This window comes from Acinonyx jubatus, chromosome C2 (assembly GCF_027475565.1).
Source record: "Acinonyx jubatus isolate Ajub_Pintada_27869175 chromosome C2, VMU_Ajub_asm_v1.0, whole genome shotgun sequence".
Taxonomy (NCBI): domain Eukaryota; kingdom Metazoa; phylum Chordata; class Mammalia; order Carnivora; family Felidae; genus Acinonyx; species Acinonyx jubatus.
The window spans coordinates 148703773-148723220 of record NC_069384.1 but is presented as its reverse complement, the minus strand read 5'-3'; the positions used below and the strand labels follow the sequence as shown (position 1 = coordinate 148723220).

General features: G+C 41.8%; 1 protein-coding gene across 8 annotated transcripts in view; it reads left to right on the top strand.

Annotated features, from left to right (window-relative positions):
* Positions 1-19448, top strand: part of MYRIP (myosin VIIA and Rab interacting protein) — a 366936-nt gene that overhangs the window by 78203 nt on the left and 269285 nt on the right. The window lies entirely within an intron of this gene.

The window sequence follows — 19448 nt, the reverse complement described above, 5'->3', positions numbered from 1 at the left end:
CGTTCTCAGGCTGATCCCTTTCCTCCTTCTATGACGGGTGATGTTTTGTTTCACTCCCCTGACTTGTGTGTCAATGACAACATCCCTGTCTCTACTGGTATTGCTCTGTGCTCAGGCATTAACTGGGATAGGGGATCTGTGGCTGAGCTCTTTGCCTAGACACACAGCTCCCTCTCTAGAACACCACGCGTCCTGAGTTCAGATCGTGTTCCTTATGCTTGTCTGCCCCAGCCCCCAACCCTCAGTTTAGAATTCTTTTAACAGTGCTTGGACAGGAATCACAGGGTGAGGCAGCCATTAAGTGGGCCTCGAGGGACTGGAAAGTCTCCGACAGGGGTGTGCACAGTTGGAGTGACAGTTGTCAAAGACGGGGAGCTGCTGGGGCACAAGGCAAGAAGGGATTCTGTAAATCACAGACAGTCAGCGCTCAGAGAACGGTGGAGTTAAAGCATAAAGCACATTCATGAGCTGAGTGGATTGTCGAATACAGCCCAGGAGTTAGGAAGAGGGCAGGAGCCTTCCTGCAGTTTCAGGGTGGGGAGGTGAGCCAGAGTGTTGGGGAAATAGCTGTGTGGGAAACAGTGAGGAGAGCAGGAGGCCAGACATCCCCACTGGGAGTCTTGGCATGTGTCTCCACGTGGGGAGTCCTTCCCAGCATGACTCAGGGTATTTGCACACTTTCCCAAATCCCTAGAAAAATCGGTAGAGGCCTCATGACAATAGGAGGAAGTGTTAGAATTTTTCTTTGAGAAATGAAGCTTACCAATCAATGGAGAGATGTTATTAGTTTGAAGGAATCCACTGATGTCAAGCAAGGGCAGGGACAAAAGCCACAGACACACGATGTTGAAGGTGAAGGTCAACATTTCTGGGAACAGGACAGAGCAGTCAGGAGAGAAGCAATCATGGTCTAAGTGGTCATTCTTGCTTACGTCTCTTTCCGTGTTACAAGTGTGGGTCTATAGCCCTGGCTGCTGTGAACCCAAGTCATTGTTTGCAAATAGAATAAATATTAAAAGTGTGTAGGCATAGTGTACTTTAGTCAAATTCCGTGAGTGATATTTCAAGATACAAGTTTTTGAAACAAAAGACGTCCTTTTGGCCATTTCAACATTAAAGCCGTGTGGAATTGTTAACTTTGCTAGGAGATCAAATATTTCATTATTCATGTACCACCATGTAACGTTCACTCTTGTTTTCCAGTGTTTGAATATTTGGCGTAGACCACAGTCCTTTGTAAGTTCTACTAAACAGAATATTTGTTTTTCTTAAACAGTTTTTAGGTATCTGTAGTAAAGGCGAGAGGGTATGGAGAGGTGAGTATGGTGAAGTAAGTTTTCAAGAAACTTACAATTTTGAGCTTTCCCAAGAATGCCAAGAATTCTAGCTTCTCATTCTGAATCACATTATCTTTGGGGAGTTTGGGAACACTAGCTAGCTAGCTACAGTCCCCTCATAGGAGGAGACAGAACCACAGAACCACAGTATGGCCAGTGCAGCCTCTACAGAGGAGCGCTGGGGATTCGTGGAGCTAGACGGAGACAGGAAGGAGTGAGAGACGTCCACTGAAGGTCAATCAGATGGCTGAGGCCTGAGCCTAACCTGGGAGCCCTGCTGTCTCCAGAAAGCCAGCATGATGTGGTGGGGTGGGCTGCCGATCTTCGAACAAAGAGGTCTCTCCGGGACATTCACATTGGCCATGTCTGAGCGCACAGCCAGGTGTTTCGCAATGAAACTCTGGAGATGGGAAGGGCAGGAAGAACCAGAAGTCAGATCCTGTAACAGCAACATGTAGGCATATGTTTACATCATGGCAGATGAGGACTTCTGGCAGATTCTTCCCAGGGCTCTAAGCACTCTCTTAAGCATTTGTGATTTATATTTAACCATATATATATAAATGTATATAATATGTATATGTATATGTATATGTATATGTATATGTATACGTATATGTATATATCTCCTTTGCTCTGAAGTTAAGTAACTGAACCGTATCCAGGTTGTCATTCTCCACACCCTTGAACCTGAAGCCCGCCTGCATTTGTGGTCTGGCTTTGTTCAGCACTTTATGCACTTGGCCTAATTTAGTCCTCACTTAAATTGTGTGAGGTTAGGCATTATTGTCCCTAATTTACAACTGGAGGAGGAAAAGTCACTGACACAAAGTCACTCAGCTCCACCGGTGGTCAAGCCCAGACCTGCCTGTCCCTCCAAACCTTAACACCTGGCCACCGTGCTCCAGTCCAGGTGAAATCATCTGGTGCTCCCAGCCACTGGATCTTAGAAGGGCCTTCAGGAGATCATGGGCAGCCTGTCCCTTGTCTACAGGCAAGACGTTTTCATCCTCACGTTGGAGATGACCTGTCCGAGGTGTTAGCATTTTGCATGTGTTTTTGCACAGACCCCAGGAGTAAACTGCAGAAAGAGAGACTAGAGCCTTGCGGTTCCTTCTGTCAAACCGTGCTGCGCTTTTCTGGGCTTGCACCATTAAGAATGGACAGTTTAGCTTAAGGGATCAACAGATAGTTTGAAAAGGTCATTGCAGACCAGACCTGTCCTTTGTTCCTGCCGTCGTTTGTCAGATCGCTGCCTGGCACGACCGGCCGTGGTTGTGTTAACGTCCGCCCATGCTGAGGATTCCTTTTCCAGCAGGATATTTGACAGCAGGTGCATGCATCTGGCCGCTTTCCCGGTAACAGCGGCCTGACGTCGGTGTGTTCATCTTCCAAAGACAGACAAGGCCGCCTTCAGTGTACTTGGGGCAAGATGTGTGTTTGCCGGGACGACGGCAAGGTTGTTCCGTATGACTGCTATGCTGCTCTCACTAAGTACTCTTTTCTTACGAGCCGGGGTCTCTGACACTTTTATTTACACCAAGGTTTCTGAGGCGGAAATCTGGTACATTGTACCCGTGTCCTTCACCTCGTCATTTCTGAGTGGGAAAACGGTGTGGACGTTCCCAGTGTGCTTTCTCTGTACCGGGGCACCCCTGAACAGCATCTCAGGCTGGGGCGAAGCCTCTGCATCGGAGTTCCAACACACGCCTGCTCTTTATCCTCAGGTCCAACTGGTCTCTGTGATGTGGACCGCCCAGTACTTATATATTCAAGGCTTGTCACCATTCAGAGGCACTGGAGTTTGTCCGGTCACATCCAGTGTGGCCTCTCTTAGACCTCCGTGCATGAGCCCAAATGAAAAGGGAGCTAATGAAAGGGGCTCAAATATGAGCTGCAAAATGCTTGCAGGCCTGAAAGATACGATTTAATAAGAAAAATGAAAACAACTAATGATAGGTTAACTGGTAAATCACGGCCACTGCTGACTCTACCTTCCATGACAATAGTGAATTACGTGTTAGTGGTGCCGAGAGAGTGTTAGGTTTCCCTGAATTGTCACCAGGGGAGAATTAACCTCCTTCTGTATATATGATAGGTAGGAGCTTTTGGGGGAGGAAGAGGGATAATTTAGAACTGCAGTGAATTAAATCAGAGATAGAATTATAAAGAGAGAAAGAGAATAGGATCCAAATGAGAAGAAGAAGAAATTAAGGATGAGGGCACAGAGAAGCAGCAGCCAGCTACCTTTAGTAAAACCGTGGTCTCTGTGCTGGGAGAAGACATGGTTGGCACCAACCTTGACACTGAATGCCCCCGTGTAACAAGCATCCAGATCGAGAAGCAGGACAGACGTGACCAGCTTCCAGAAGCCACTCTTCCCCCTTCTAGTCACTATTGCTCAAAGAGAAGGCCAATCTGTGCCTCTAGTGGCAGGATCAGTTTGGCCTACTTTTGAGCAATAGACTCATAGAGTATATATTCTCTTCTGAGTTTGGCTTCTTTTGTTCAATATTGTTTCGAGATTCATCCACATGATACGTGTAATTATGGATTGTGTAGTCTCACTGTCCCATAGTATTCAGTGTATTCGACTCTCTGTATGGGCATCTGCACAGTGCCTAGTTGGGGTTGTTGCAGATACATCCACCGTGAGCACTCTGTCTTGATGAGACCACGTGGATGGGTTTCTGTCACGTACACACCAAGGAGTGGGATTTCCTGTCAGAAGCATGAGTGTATTGCTAGGGAAGACATTGTCAAGTGGTTTTGCACCAGTTCGCACCTCTAAAGGTTCTGATTATCCTCATCAGAACTTGTATTTTCTCTCGTAATATTAGCCGTTCTGGTGGCCACTAGGTAATGGAGGAGAAAGCTGAGGCACAGAGAGGTGTCTGATACTCCATACCTCCCAAGTGGTGAAGCTGGTGTTTGTACCCTTACAGCTGGCTCCGGGCTTCATGCCCCGCCCCCCCCACGCCACCCCCATGATCTTCCTTCCTCCCAGGAGATGCTTCATTTCCTGTGATGATCCATGTTGGTCAGCCCTGGCCAGCCACCACACCAATAACTCAGTCAGCTTCTGTGGGCCCCCGCCTCAGATATTTTAACCAAGCTCTGTCATCGGCCATTCGATTGTCAAACCAACCTCAAAATGTCATTTTCTGGACCCAGAAAAACTGCACACTGCACCCCAAATCGCACTTGGATTTCACATTTAAAATTCCAAATCCCATTAATGAATTTCCCAGTGAGCCCCAAAAGCAGCTGACTTGTGGTTCACTCTTTGTCTTTGCCGGCCAACCTCTGAGGGAAGAGGCCAGTTCTGTCAGACAGCAGGGAAAGAGCGACGAGAAACGGAAACAGCCAGAGCGGGCAACATTTTTGCATGAGAGGGTTCTTTCTGCAGACGTTCGTGGAGACTGTGGGAAATGGACCAGACATGACAAATAGGCAAGTAGTAGTTAAAAAAAAAAAAAAAAGCAAGATCTAAAATGTTACGACCATTGAAATTACATCTAATAAAGCACGCCTGTGCACCTGAACATGTGTCTTTAAGCTAGCAAGAAAAAGCAAATGGCTCATAGTGATTGTTTTAGGTTGATAGGACAGTGCCTAGGGGTTTGTAGTCTCTTTTGTATTTCGTGGAATTTTTTTGCAAATTGCTTACGTTAGTTTTGTAAAGGAAAAAAAAATCGCTTATATCTAAAAAGATTGTTTTCCTTTCATGTTTTTGCTGCTTACATTTGGGGAAAATAATGTAGAGCTGTAATCATTTGAAGCTCTGCAATCATTGTGTTTAAAAATCACAGAACCATCATGTAACAATTAATGGCAGGGTACTACAGTGAAATGAGTGAAAGCAGCCAGTGTTCCAATAAGGAAATGAATCTATATTAATAAAATGGGACCTATTCCAGAAGTAGAATTAAGGAGGTTATAATCTGTGTGTGTATAAATAGATGTATTAGTAATTATGCATATGTACATATATCTGCACATATATACATTGCTGTGTATGCAAACACATGATTCAAACTCACTATACACACTATATATATGTAGTTTATCAGTCTATTTCTGCTCATTCTTATTAGTCTCCCTCTTTTTTTTTTTGAAGTTTTACTTATTTATTTTGAGAGAGAGAGAGCATGCGAGCAGGGGAGAGGCAGAGAGAGAGGGAGAGAGAGAATCCCAAGCAGGATCCATGTAGTCAGTGCAGAGCCTGATGCAGGGCTTAATGTCATGAGCCATGAGCTGAAATCAAGTCAGATGCATAACAGACTGAGCCACCTGAGTGCCCCTAGTCTCCCTCTTTTAAAGATAGACAGGGATGCTAAGGACCTGGGAAGTAAAATATGTATAATATGTGTATAATAGTAGATATGGTCAATAAAATATATATGCTAAAGTATACATTTTGTAAGCGTGTATATTTTCATATAGCTGAATCATATATACACAGGTCTGCATGGAAATACACAAAATAATATCATTGCTATTTCTTGGTGGTATTATGAATAGTTTTCCTTTATACTTTATTGTATTTGAAGATTTTTTTTACGATGAACATGTGTTTAAATGAAAAAAGAAGGAAGGTCTTAGGTAACATTTGAAACTTCTAAGTCCCCTTTGTAAGGTGGGTAAGGACCCTATGAAGGAAAAGGCAGTGTTGTGGAAAGATATTGTTCTCTGTTTTCCAAAGGAACATTGAATTGTATTGTTCAAACCACAGCTCTCTTTAAGTAGATGATACAGTAAAAAAATTGTGAATGTTATGTTAGATTTTTTGCCAACAATGAGGATGTGTTCTTGGCTTTGTTCTCTTTTCAAGGTCTGTTTTATTTTCTATCAGATTTATGGATTATTAGACCCCATTTCTTGTCTTAACAGAGACAAAATGAATCCTTTTATTCTTCTTAATGCTCAATGTTCTGTTCTACTTGGATAGATAATGAGACATTATTCATTTTGTGCACTTATGTGTTTAGTAAACCAAACAAGGGAATAGAAATGTATTAGGCAGCAAATAAATATAATTTTATCTGTTAAAATTCATTTATTTAAAAATGTTTTCTGATTACAAACATGTGACAGCATACAAAACTAAGAAAAGGGTATAGAAACTTAAAGAAGGGGTGCCTGGATGGCTCAGTTGGTTAAGCATCTGACTCTTGATTTCAGCTCAGGTCACGATCTCACGGTTCATGGGTTCAAGCCCCATGTCAGGCTCTGCACTGACAGTGTGGAGCCTGATTGGGGTTCTCTGTCTCCCTCTCTCTGTGCCCCTCCCATCCCCCCTTTATCAAAAATAAATAAACAAACATTAAAAAAAGAAACTTAAAATTTTGCATAATTGCACACTTTAGAAATAACCACTTTAGAAAACAGTGGTGAGTTGCCTTCTAGATATTCAGCATTTATTACCAGTTATTGCCTTTAATGGGTATTTACTGAGCTTCATGGTTTGCACTGCCGTATTCTGGGGAAGAGTTTGTGAGCAGGACAGACAAGATCCTGCCCTCACATAACTTACTGTGTCTGCCTGGGCATCATTGTGTGTGTGTGTGTGTGTGTGTGTGTGTGTGTTTAGAGAGGTATGCAAAAGGCAGAGAAGGGAGGAGGGAGAGCAAAACAGAAGAGTCCTCTATCAGTTCAGTGTGAAAAGTGCTATTATGGGGGAATTGTAGTCTTCTAAAAATTGTGTGCAAGTTTACACACACACATGCATACATATATACGCAAGTACGTGCATGTGTGTATACAGTAGCCAGATTGTTAAAAAGCAAGTTGGCATTCTATGTAATGTTTTCCCATGTTAATATTATATTAAGCAGTATCCTATGTTGTCAGATATGGCTATGCCATGTGATATTGCAGTATCATATTACATCACATCATATCATATGCATGCTTGAGAGAGAGGTTGAGAGAGAGAGGGTGTGCATGCGCCAGATAAAGGGGGGAGGGGCAGAGGGAGACAGAGACAGAATCTTAAGCAGGCTCCATGCCACGTGCGGAGCCTGACGCAGGGCTCCATCTACCAACTGTGAGATCATGACCTGAGCTGAAATCAAGAGTCGTATGCTTAACCGAATGAGCCACGCAGGTGCCCTGCTTGCTTCTTAATCTAGTTAATCCTTCCTTGATTGATATTTGGGATATTTATGATTTTTATACTATAAAGAATGTTGCAACAAATATCCTTGTATATAATGAAATTTTGTTATCTTCCCAGTCTTTTTTCCTTAAAATCCATTCCTGAAAACAGAATGACTGGCTTAAATGTGTGAGATGAAACTTTTCCAGGCTATGGGACACGCCATCAAGTTGGTTTCCAGAGGGCAGTGCCAGCTCCCTGCCCATTTTTTGCTCACTGGTGAAACATTTCATATTTGCTTCTTCTGAAACTTGTGGACCGAATCCAAGGGAACACGCCCTGTGTTAAGATCTTTATGGCAAGTGCTGTTTGGCACGGTTCTCTGTTTATTGTCAATTAAGCAAATGGAGCTCAGTTCCACCTACAACATAACAGTGATAGCAGCCCCATGGAGTTAGTACCTCTCTGTGCACTCAGAATAGGAAATGGGGGTTAAGTGGAGGTCAGAATAACAAACGAGAGCCATGTCACTGGAGTTTCCTTTGATCTCATATGTCTGGCGTGGAAGGCAGAAAGGACCACCACTAATATAAGAAACAACAAGCCCTATATACTTCGTTCCAGAATAAAAATTTTGTCATATGAACCCTGCTGAGACTCTCTCCTAGAAATTCATATCTGACATCTCAGATGTTTGGATTTTATAGAAATAGGAATTAGCAAACTTCTTTTGTGTTTTAGATATGTCAATTTAATCAGCAAAGACAAATAGCTTTCAAAAAATTAAATGAGATACTTGTTGGCTCTGGAACAGTGCTGTGCCTAAAGACACAATAATGGAGTGCCCATATAAGCAGTCTTATTTCTGATGACCTTGAGTCTTGACCCATCTGGGACACCCACGACTGAGACCATGTTTAGGGATGTAAAGCAATCTTCATGCTCTAGAGATTTTCTGTCTCTGATATGGATGAGCTATAGAGCTCATTAAACTTTTGGGCATAATTGCTTGGATGACCACCATAATTTATGACAACATTCTTGTTAGTTCTATATTTTTATAGACCCTACCCTTTGGTTTAATATTGTTAAGGTTTTATGGTGGTCCCATCCAATGATGAAAAATAAGTGGCAAACATCTTGCCCTGGTTTCCTGTGCTTTTTACCAGGTGGAGATCCCATGATAGTGCAGGTCCTGAAGGTGAAGTGAAAATGAGTGTCCCTTCAGTGTTGAGAGAAAGGTCTCGGTGGATGAGGGCTGAAGTGGGATGGGCTGGAGACAGCATGACTGTGTGTTGTGGTGCCTCTGTGTAGTGCTTCGACTTTGGTAACTGCCTTCCCCTCCTTAGTTATCCAGTAGAAGACCACTGCTCTATGAGATCAGTACATTCCCCTGGAATTACCTCTTAATTAACTTTTCTGGTGCTTAATCATCATAAGCCTTATTTAATATCTAGGCAATGTAGGGTAGTACCGGATGGGATTTCTTTTATTAGCAATAAGATAAGGTCCCCTGGAGCCTATTAAATCAATTCTCATTAGACATTGATTCATGGAACCAAGAACTCACCAGCACTCTGCTGCTTTTATGTTGAGTTTAGTGTTTTTATGGGCTTTGTAGAGATGCTCAAATTTAATGGATTCTGGACACTAATCATTTCAATATGTCCTGAAGCTTTATAGCGATAGTGTGTTTTGTGGTATTCATGTGTCATAGGCAGAAGAGAGTGAGAGGAGCCAGGATGTTTGGAGCAAAAATCAGAGCCCATTTGAGTATTCGCACACCCATCCCAAACAGCCACACAAAAAACAAACAAAAAATTGGGGACAGAAATTTGAAAATACCATATAGTGTGCATTGGAGCTATTAAAAATCATGCTATATTTATTACCATACGACCCAGCAATAGCACTACTAGGAATTTACCCAAGGGAGACAGGAGTGCTGAGGCATAGGGGCACATGTACCCCAATGTTTATAGCAACGTTCTCAACAGTAGCCAAATTATGGAAAGAGCCTAAATGTCCATCAACTGACGAATGGGTAAAGAAGATGTGGTTTATATATATAACAGAATACTACTTGGCAATGAGAAAGAATGAAATCATGCCATTTGCAGCAACATGGATGGAACTGGAGGGTATTATGCTAAGTGAAATAAGTCAGTCAGAGAAAGACCAATATCAAATGTTTTCTCTCATATGTGGAACTTGAGAAACTTAACAGAAGACCATGGGGGAAAGGAAGGGGGAAAAATAGTTACAAACAGAGAGGGAGGGAAGAAAACCACAAGAGACTCTTAAATACAGAGAACAAACTGAGGGTTGATGGGGGGTCAGGGAGAGGGGACAATGGGGGATGGGCATTGAGGAGGGCGCTTGTTGAGATGAGCACTGGGTGTTGTATGTAAGCCACTTTGACAATAAATTATTTTTAAAAAGTGTCATAAATTAAATCATGCACTTTGCAACCTTTTCAAAAAAATCATGCTATAGTAGGCTCATACATTACTAGATGAAAGTATAAATTGTTATTTGCTTTCTGGGGAGCAGTGTGGCTATAACTATCAAAATTATAATATGTGTAGCCTATAACCTAGTGATTTCATCATCTTCAGAACTATCCTGCATATGTACCTCACACATTTGAAATGGCATACTTGAGGTTTTAACTGTAATATTGTTTAATATATATACCACTAAGTTATTGGGAAAATAAACCATGGTATATGTGGACAATGGAATATTACATTGTTATAAAAAAGAATGAGGGAGGAAGCAGTCTTAATATACAAAGATCTCCAAGATATGTTAAGTAAAAAATAAGTTTCAGGACAACTGAATGATACAATTTTATCAAAAGGAACAAAAATTTTTAAAGAAGAGAGAGAGAGAGAGACAGAAGGGGAGCAGGAAGAGGCAAGATAGAGGGGGAAGAGAGAGAAAGAGTCTGTATATGGATGAAATATCTCTGGAAGGATATATGGGAAACAAATAACTTGGTTTGACCGTAGGGAGGGCAGTTGGTAGCTGAAGGACAGAATTAAGGGCAAAGAAACCTTTCTGTTTTAAAAGCATTTTTTAAATGTTTTATTTATTTTTGAGAGAGAGAGACAGAGTGTGAGCGGGGGAGGGGTAAAGAGACACAGAATCTGAAGCAGGCTCCAGGCTCTGTCTGACCTGTCAGCACAGAGCCCAACACGGGGCTCACACCCATGGATCTTGAGATCATGACCTGAGCCAACGACGGACACTTAACCGACTGAGCCCGGGTCGGGAGGAGACCTTTCATCGTAAACCTTTCCATACTTTCTAAACTTTGAGCCACGTCACTGTAAAACAATTGTAAATGGAGCCTAAAAACAATCATAAGAGTCTTAATGGCTTATGACATTGTTGGATGAATATTAAGGGTTCATCAGAAGTTTATTTCCTTTTCCCTAAATTGTAAAATAACACGATTGTACATATCCTTGGAAGAAGTATTGTTTATAAGTTTCTACTTTCCTTTAGAAGCAGGGTACTGAGAAAAACATTTATTTTTTTGTCCTTTGAAATTTTTTATCTGAGTGGCGTTGACACACAAGCTTACATTAGTTTCAGGCGTATAGCATAGTGATTCAACAAGTTTATCCATTATGCTGTGCTCCTCATAAGGACTGTACTACACTATTGCAATACCATTGACTAGATTCTTTATGCAGAAGTATTCATTTTTATATTTATTGTCCTCACTGTGTGACCCTGAATCTTTATACACGTATCAGTAGATTTCATTAATGTTTTGCTGGAACTTAATTTTTCTGCTTTTATGGAGTAGTGTGTTGATAGAATATTAATATTTTTATTTGTTTTATACAGTCTGGACTTGTACATCTGGAAGAGTCTCTAAGGTGATTTGGTTGGGCCCCATTGAAGGATATGCATAAGGTCCACAGCTAGTCAGAGATGCCTGGATGTTTTCATGGGTTTTTTGTTTTGTTTTGGTTTTCTCTGGTTTTGTTTTTGTTGTTGCTGTTGTTACCTTAAGTATGTATTTTGGCCTCAGAAATCACAGTTATTCCTATGCACTTAACCTCATTCGAAAGGCTTCATCAACAAGCCAGAAACCAGGGAATACCTTCTAGTCCTCAACCCAAAGGACTCCTCAGCCCGTCCAAGAACTCAGAAAATTCTTGCTAAATTGTCCAGTCAGTTAAAAATTTAATTGAAAGAGAGACCTCAGATTAAAGGAAAATGAAATATAAATAAGTAGTGGGTAATTAAATTTACAAAATTTGAGTTAGTGTTAAATAATTGTTCTTAATGATTGTACAGCTTAACATGACATCATTGTTAAGAGTCATGAAAAGCATTAATATTCTAATCTGAATAATAAGGCTATGATTCTTTCATGTGGCAGTGGCGGGGGGTAAGAAGAAGAGGGAAAGTTTCATAGGCCTATCTTCAGATACTGTTTTATTCTTTATGATGATAGAGAAAATAGGCTTAAATAGTTTAAAAACATGCAGGTAATTGCTTAAAAAATTGAAGAGACTACATAGAACTTCTGGATGACCAGAGAAAGAGAAGAAAGATCAAAGGAAGCTTTGATCCCTGCAGGAAAAGATATTGAAGCTGGTAGGAGGGCAAGGGGACAACAAGAAAGCACAAGATAAAATGACACACGAAGATCAAATATAGTCTCCCAGTTAATGTGAATTTGTTAAAGTTATTTATTAAAAAGTAAAGATGCTCAGATTTAATAAAAAAGCAAAGTCAGTGCTATTGTGAAAGACCCACTTAAACATAGTAATGTAGAAAAGATAAAAATAAAGAAATGAATGTGGTGCTTGGCAGAATTTTAAGATCATCCTCAAGGTCCACTCCATCTGACCCCATCCTGGTATACAAGCCCTGCGTATCCCCCTCCCTGCCCTATGATTGTGTCATGTGATCTGGCACAGCTGGCCATTAGGAAAGGGAATTGTCCAGATGGGCCTGACCTACTCCCATGAGCCCTTTAAAAGCAAAGCATTTTCTCTGGATGATAGCAGAAGGGAAAGTCAGAGAGATTACAAGTGTGACACCGGGGATGTTCCCTGTCGCTGGGAGGGCACAGGCCATGTGGCAAGGGCCTGAGACCAGCCTCTAGGAGGAAAGTCACAGCTAGAAGACAACAGGGACCTCAGTCCTGCAACTGTAAGGAAGCAAGTTCTGCCAACAGCCTGAGGGAGCTCGGGGAAGGATCTTCCCCTGGTCAGTGGAGTCCTCTGGATGATATATCAGCTGGCAATGCTTTGATTTCAGCCTTGCAAGACCCTGAGCAGAGGCCCCAGCTAAAACACCCAGAAACCCCTAACCCATGGAAATGGTAGATAGTACCTTTAGCGGCAAAGTGGCATTGCCACTGAGTTTGTGGTGATTTGTTATATAGCAATAGAAAACACACACACAGACACACGTACGGTCTGGACAAGAAAGTTGGAGTGTTGCTATTAATGTCAGACAAGTTAGAGTTCACAGCAAGATGCATTACATGGGACCAAGTAGGCTTTTTAATTAAAGTAATTTTAAATAAGATTAGTCTGGTGTGAATTGATTTTGCATTGTAGCTCGGTCACTTACAGCGGAACTTTGGACAAATATACTTGATGTTTAGGAGCCTTGGTGTCTGCGTCTGTATCATGGCAGTATGCCATGCACCTCACTGAGGTGGTGTGAGAACTAAAAGACATGTGATATCCAACAAAAAACCTTAGCTGTATATGGTGCCACAAATTGCAGTGATTTCTAACCCTTTGGAGTCAGCTTTTTTCCAAGAGCCCATTAACCACCTGTTTCATTGACTGTCTTTCTAGACTTTAATCAGGCATTGATTTGAAACTTTACCTTTAAAATCTACCTTCTTCTCTTCTGTCATTTGAAAAGCGGAATACCACTGATCTGGCTCAGAACTCTTGGTGTCTATCCTCAGAGACTATTGACAGTGATTTGTGATCACATTTGCAACTTTTGTGGGGGCCCCGATGCGATTTGTCTCAGGCAGGCACCTGGAAGTCAGTATAAGGCACCTGTGTCCTATATTGTTTTAACTCATTTTACCTCTTGTCTTGGATTCCAGTTTCTTATTTAAACTGGAAAATAGTTTCTCCAGTGGAGAAGATGAAAGAAAAGAAGATGTTGAAGCGCCCTGAATTTTCCACTAGGCTCCATGGAACAGCATTATACCACCTGCTCCAAGCAATATCACTTTTTGTTTCTTATTCTCATTGCCCTGTGACATGATTTTAGGTACCATTTATTTTGAATGTCTTAGCTTATTCTGAGCTTTTCTGTAAATATTCTTGTACATCCATGCCCCTTTTTAAAATAAATTTTTAAACATACTCTTTTCAAAAATAGGAGTTCTTCTGTGTTTAGTTTATGCTTTTAAAAATATGGCCTCATTAAAACACAGCACTCTGCACACGGCTAATATTCCATGTTTGTTGGTTTGTGTGTATGAGTGAATGAATCAGATAATTTTCCATATAGCCACACTAATAATTCGTTAAGATTTCTTACCCTTTATTCCTTATCAAGGGCACTCACCTTCTGGAGGTGCTTTGTCGCAGGGACTGGTTAATAGTGACCAGCTCAGTTAATGTGTCTTGAAACACTGACTGGGAGGCAGCAGTCGTCTTGGTCCCTTCTTTTCAGGAGACTCGAGAACAAGGTAGCTTTGTCACAGATAGGTACATTTAATCTGCCAGGGATTTCGTTTCAGATCACTGACCTAAAGCTGCTTTGTGTACTCATTTTCACAATTGGATGTGATGTGAAAATAAAACTCAAGGCCTCTGGTCTTGCGTCCATGGTTGATGGAGAACAGTGAACCTTAGTCCTGGTGACTGGAATCAGCTAAAGAGCTTTTTAAAAGCTACACTGTCTGAAGTTTGTCAGTGTAATTCGTTGGGCAAAGGGGAAGGAAGCTGATGGAATTCAGTTGAGAATATTTTTTTTTAAACTCCCAGATGGTTCTAATGTACATTCAGAATAAAGAAGCACTACTTTAGAACAGGTGTTCCCTTTTTCTGTAAAGGGCCAAAGAGCAAATATTTTAGGCTTTGTAGGCCATAAGTTTTCCGTTGCAACCACTCAACTCTGCCTTTGTAGTACAAAAGCAGCCACAGACAATGTTGTAAAGAATGAGCATGTGTATATTTCTGTAAACTTTATTTATGGACATTAAAATTACGACTTCATGTAATTTTGACATGAAATGAGAGATTCTTTCTTTGGGATTTTTTCAACCATTAAAACATGGGGAAACCATTCTTAGCTTATGGTGGATCTGAGCAAAATCGGTGGTGGGTGGCCCACGGGCCAGAGTTCAGTGACCCCAGCTCTAGGTACCTCTGACAAAAGATCTCTCTCTCCTCCACTGAAACACTTCTCATGGTCTGGGAGGAGGGTTTCATCATTATTTTTTTTTTAACAATCACTTTTTAGTCACTGTGGTATTTGTCTTTTTAGGCTCTTTATCCCAGCTTTATTGTGGTTTAATTTACATGCCATAAATTAACCCATTTTAAGTGTGCAATTCAGTGATTTCGAGTAAATTTATAGATTTGTGTGCAATCATTACTACACCCAGTTTTAGAATATTTTCATTACCTTCCCAGAGATTTCTTGTGACCATTTGCATTCAGTCTCTTTTTCCATGCCAGCCCCAGGCAACCACTAATCTGCCTACACTGCCTTTTCTGGATATTTCATATACATAGAATCATACAATATGTCATCTTTTGCATTTGGCTTCTTTTGTTTAGCATACTGTTTATGAGTTATTCTATGTTGTAGCGTGCATGAGTAACTTACTCCCTTTTACTGCTCCATAGTATTCTATTGTATGGATATACCACATCTTGTTTGTCCATTCACAAAATGGATTGTTTCTATTCTTTAGCTATCATGAATAATGTTTCTGTGAGGACATTCCTCTTCAATTTCCTTTGTTGAGAGTTTTTGTCCCAAAAGAACATTGGATTTTGTGGAATCCTTTTTCCGCACCTATTAAAATGATCACGCATTTTTTTTTGTCCTTTTCCTACTAATATGGTGTGTAACATTAGTTGATTTTCAAATGTTATAAACTTAGTCATGGTATATGATCCTTTTTATATGGTCCTGGGTCTGGTTTGTAATATTTGTTAAGGATCTTTGTATTTGTATTCCTGGGGGGGCGGGGTATTGCTCAGTAGTTTCCTTTAATTATGATATCTTTATGTAGCTTTGGTATTTGGTATTTGGTATTAACCTCATAGAATGAGCTGAAAAGTGTTCTCTGTCTTCTGAATGTGTTTGTGAAGGATTGATAGCAATGAATTTTCTTATCCGGCAGTGTCTTTATTTTGCCTTCATTTTTGAAGGATAGTTTTGCTGGATATTGAATTCTTTGTTGATAGGAATATGGATAGTGAGGGTGCTTTCCAGTCTCTGCTGAGGGTGTGTACAGCCTTGCTCTTATACACTGCCTTCCAGAACCCCAGGGATATATGGAAGTTGATGATTATCTACTGTGACTTCCTCACCTGCCATGTCTCCCTGGTAAATTTCTGGCTTGTCTGCTGCTCTGTTGTTTGGCTGAAATAAGATCACAACTTTTGTCTTTCCCCATTCTTTTGTCTCTGGGATTGCTCCTGTTTCTGACAATGCCTAGGGACGTGAGGATTTTCCTGTTCTGCTCCAAATCAGAACGGCTTCCTTTGGCAGCCTAACCACAGGTTTTCATGGCTTCCTTCACCTTGGTAGAATTATCAGCTGGCAAGTGGGGATGGGTGTGCATGTGGGTGTCTGCCTCACGCTAAAACGTACAGACTTCCTCTGTTCTTACGTGAGGCTCAATAGTGTTATTTGAATAAATGCTTCTTAATTTGCTGTGTTCCTTTGGGCCACTTCCAGAGTCCTGAAACAGTCGTCTTTGACTTTTTTTTTTCTTTTGAATTTTGTCATTGCTTTTTGGAGAATAACTTTTTTGTGTTTTATCATTGGGGATTTGCTGAGCTACTCATGCTGCCATTCTACAGTCTTTTTAACTTATTGATTAATGCTTCCTTTCTTAGGCAGCTTATGGAAAATCTACTTTTCTTTTGTTACTGTCAATAAAATCTGTAACAGGATTATTGGCCCAAGAAAACTTACTGGATTTTATTCAGGGTATTCAAATGTGCTACTAAAACGGGATTTGTGTGGAGGAATGAAATTTTAATATTAAACAATTAAGTATTATTAAATATACATATTATAGATTACGTGATAGCATAGTTAAATATATTTTTGTATAAAATAGTTTTCTTTCTGAGTGGTAGTCCTCCTGTCTAGCACCATCACACAGAGTTCTTTCTTGTTCTGGGAGGGCCCTGAGTGAGCCAGAGGAATGAAGAGCCATGAAAAGCAGTTCATCCCTAGCCTCCTTGTCCACCAATGTAGGCAGGTGGAATTGAGCAGTCTTGGTATCAGGTGCAAAAAGGGTAGGAATGAAGACTATTGGGTAGAGTGGACAAGGCAGGAAGTGACATCAGCTTCCTGGGCCCCCACAGCATCTCCCATTCCCAGAGCCACGACAGGCTGTTCTCTTGGTCTTGGAATTAGCCCTGGAGATGAGAAACCAGCAGTAGATGTGACCATGACTTTCTCTTCTAGTCCCCGTTACTGGCCCAGGGTACATCAGAGAGTCAGTGGGTTTGGGTCTTGGAAGTTGGTGAGAAATGGAACCTACTACTAGTCCCACCTCCTGACCATCGTTCAGTCTATTTATAGTGTCCCCTCCCACCATCCCCATTCTTTCCTGTCTCTGCCCTATCATGCTCTCGAAAGGCCATCACATCAAAGTAGGAATCAGTTCTCACTGAGCATCCTCTTGTAAGAGAGAGATGCTCTTGTAAGAAGCATGAGCCCAGGTAATAAAGCCATTAGTGAATTTTACGTAGAAAGGCAAGGCTGAGTAAAAGCATGCAGTAAACTGTTTCTGCTTATGATTATGCAATTCTTCTGTTTCCTTTATTTCCCTAACCAAGGCATTTGTAGTTCATGGCTTACTTTCCCTTCTTCAGCCAGCAACCAGAACTTTAAGAAATCCATACAGCTTCGCAGAAGAGCAATATTATGTAAAGACAACACTGTACCCACAATGAAACTAGTATGGCTGCCTTATGTGTCTCTGTAATCTATTGGCACCATGCACATTTGTTGGGCATTTCTTCTGGCCAAGTTCCAGCTGAAAAGAATTGAGTATTCTGGGCTTCCATGTGGTGGTTTAGCCATAACAGGTTGGTAACTGGGGGATCAAGACAGAGGCAGATGTTGCCTTCAATGTGAGCTTACATAAGCCACGTTAGTCAGTGCTGGGTTTTTTTTTTAAGTTTATTTATTTATTTTGAGAGAGAGAGAAAAAGAGTGCAAGCAGGGGAGGGGCAGAGAGAGAAGGAGAGAGAGAATCCCAAGCAGGTTCCGTGCTGTCAGCGCAGAGACTGACACAGGGCTCAATGCCAATGAACTGTGAGATCAAGAGTCAGATGCTTAACTGACTGAGCCACTCTGGTGCCCCATAGTCAGGGTTGGTTTTAAACAATTCCATTTCTTAGGAAGCTAGTTGCACACTGGATCTTCCTCCTAAAAATCAGTGCCTTTCCCCTCATGAAGGGGGCGCTGTGCAGACAGGAACCTCACGGCAAGGAGAAGTGTCCCTTGGATTGTTGTTGTGCTTGTAACGTCCTGCTAAATGGAATGGGACTTTGCAATCTCTCAGCCCCAGCAGTTTCCTCTTCTCATCCAAATCGAAGCACACAAATATTTCCCTAACTATGGTTTGGATCCAGAATGTTTATCTGGCAGACCTGGGCAAGTTGGATTTTCTGGAAGGAAATCTAGCTTTAAAAAACATCTTAGAACATCGTGTCCAGGGTTGAAATCAAAGACCATGTTTCCCACACACGTTGTTTTCCGAGCAGATTTCCCTGAGGTTCACCCCCCGCCCTTCCAAAGATTAGAGCTTATAGGTGGGGGAGGGGAGGAAACAGCAGGAGACTCAGAGAGCAAACGGACCCACACACGTTTCCCTAGTGATATTTGCTTTATTCATTGACACCTCTATTTGACTTCAGAAAGGACTACTTAAAGTGGCTTCCTGATGTTACCACTTTCCGCCAGGCATGGGGAAATACGGCAGTGGAAAAGCAAGAAGCGATGAACCGAGGTTACTCTCAAGGGAATCGCTGGGGATTCCCACCACTCGAGGCCCATTTTCCTCTATGCTCTGGAGACCCAGCTGGGAAGCAAAGTGTAGTCCGCATGGTTGAGGCCCGGGGGGTAGGCACCGGCTTTGCAGGACAAGATTAGCCACAACGCCCTCATTGCCTGGCCTTACCCTCTGGAAGATTCCAGATTTGGATTTTGAACGAACCCCTCTATTCCTAGTTGGGGTGTCTACTGTCAGAGGGCCACACAACTGCATCTTTTTGCCCTATTCCCTCTTTTTGTCTGTTTAGAATTAGCTCCGTCTGTAAGACACATTTTTCCTGTTCTGCTGTGAGGTAGCCCCTCTTCATTATGGCAGTCAGCCACATCTTGCAGTAGGACCGTTCAGCACATGGGGAATTAAAAGGAATGGAAAGCCAATATTTCAGGTAGGACCAATGGCATAGGGTATTATGTGGCTGGTTACATGGATGGAGGCATCAGGATTAAACGGACTCACTGTGTGATTCTGTTTCATGAACAGAGGGTGAATGGACTTCCCTAAAAGATCTCCCAAGGCCAGTCACAGGCCCGGTAGCATAGCCTGCTGATGTAGACACTTCTTCCTTTTTAAAAAAATTTTTTTAAATATTTGTTTATTTTTGAGAGAGAAGGAGACAGAGCGTGAGTGGGGGAGGGGCAGAGAGAGAGGGGGAGACCCAGAATCCAAAGCAGGCTCCAGGCTCTGAGCTGTCAGCACAGAGCCTGATGTGGGGCTCAAACCCATGAACCATGAGATCATGACCTGAGCC